Raw genomic sequence first — 1,918 nt, forward strand, 5'->3', positions numbered from 1 at the left:
CGTGTAGTTGTGTAGTGTGTGTGTGTGTAGTCGTGTAGTGTGTGTGTGTGTGTGGTGTGTGTGTGTGTGTGTGTGTGTAGTGTGTGTGTGTGTGTGTGTGTGTGTGTGTGTGTGTGTGTGTGTGTGTGTGTGTGTGTGTGTGTGTGTGTGTGTGTGTGTGTGTGTGTGTGTGTGTGTGTGTGTGTGTGTGTGTGTGTGTGTGTGTGTGTGTGTGTGTGTGTGTGTGTGTGTGTGTGTGTGTGTGTGTGTGTGTGTGTGTGTGTGGTGCGCGTGCGTGTATGTTCCAACATATTGAATTAGCTATGCTGAGACACAATCAAAATTATTCTTAATGCATTATCTTTTATTTATCTTTCATAATGATCATTATTATTACCTGTTGTCTTTGTGTTCATACAATATAAAATCGCAACATTTATATATACATTATATTTTGTACGTAAAGAAAATAATCTGTGACTCATTTGCGTTACATTTATTTCTGTCTCGATTGCAACCTGACCTTATTTCTCGATCAATCTTAATGATAATCCATTCTTTTGGGACAGTTGACGTTCGGTCTACCTTCGATGTCAGAGATCGTTTGAGAGCACATTTGTCTCTGTAAATTGCAAAACCGTTTAACGAACGAGGATGTCATTGAAATAACGACGGGGAATATCATCAATGCCGCGTATTTCGCGCGAGGAGAGAGGGATCCCGCCGCGGCCATACTGTCCTATTTCCTGTCGGATCGTATTGGCATTGCAGGTCTGATGAAGAATGGCGGACGTTTAAAGCGAATGTCTGTTACTCTTAAGAAGCAACTGCACGAATAGGGTCTGAGCCGCGGCTTCCGCGGTGAGCACCAGTAAAAAATTCAATCGACAGAGACTACCTGGCGGCCGATATTAACGACCAGCAATCGAGAGGGTCGCTGTGGCGAGTGCATGATTATTCAGAAAAGAAGAAGATAAAGAGTAAGGACAGGGACGGATATGTAAAATTGAAATGGAATTTGACTTTAAGCCTTCGAAATAATTCTGCTTAAACGCAGCGCAGTTTACTTCGAGATTGAAATTTAAAAAAAATCACAAAAGTACAGAGAGAAAAAAATGAGATAGAAATAAATGATCTGATCATACAATGTTCACGAAATCTAAAATATTTTTCTTTGTATCATTTTCCTCGAATAAATATTATATATCAAAATGTGATAGATATAGATATTTTTATATTTTATAGAATAATAAAGCAGTTAGTCCATTTAAGTCTTTTCTATTCGAATTATTCTAAAATAGTTTCTCAGATATAAGAAAGAAGTCACTTTTCGCCCCTGCAGAAGAAGATAAAAGAGGAGGAGAATCTTGCGCGCGCGCGACAGCGGGAGGGAGCAAAAAGGGGATGCGGATGATGATGAGCTCCGGGCTGATACGAGGCCAGGTTGATGCGAACGATGTATCACCATCCGGGAAATTAATGTTGAAATATGGGCCTGGATGAACGATATGCGGCGCCCAGGCGGGACCAATGGGGACCAACGAGGAAGCGCGCAGTGGCGAAGAAGAGAATTGTACGATGGCCAAGGGCGGGAGGGAGACAAGATTGTTACGGGATCGATTAATGAATCGTCGGGTGAAATAGTAAGGGGACGAGAATATCGGCGTAGCAAATTGGACAGAGAGTTGAAGGGATGAGTGATGAAAGGAAGCAGGTTGGACGAGTGATTGGAAAGCAAATGCGAACGCGTGTGCTAAGTTTTGATACCTCACAATTGATCGCGAATAAAGCTTTATTTATCTTCCCTGGATCATTTTTAGGTGGTTAGGCCGCTATTAGATTGAAAATGCATCAAAGTATGGTCTTCCATATGCATATTGTAAAATTGTTAATTTTTATTTTCAATTCGATCTTATAGGGCTCAGTGTTGCATATTTGC

Source organism: Atta cephalotes (assembly GCF_000143395.1).
Source record: "Atta cephalotes unplaced genomic scaffold scaffold00025, whole genome shotgun sequence".
In the NCBI taxonomy this organism is placed as follows: Eukaryota; Metazoa; Arthropoda; class Insecta; order Hymenoptera; family Formicidae; genus Atta; species Atta cephalotes.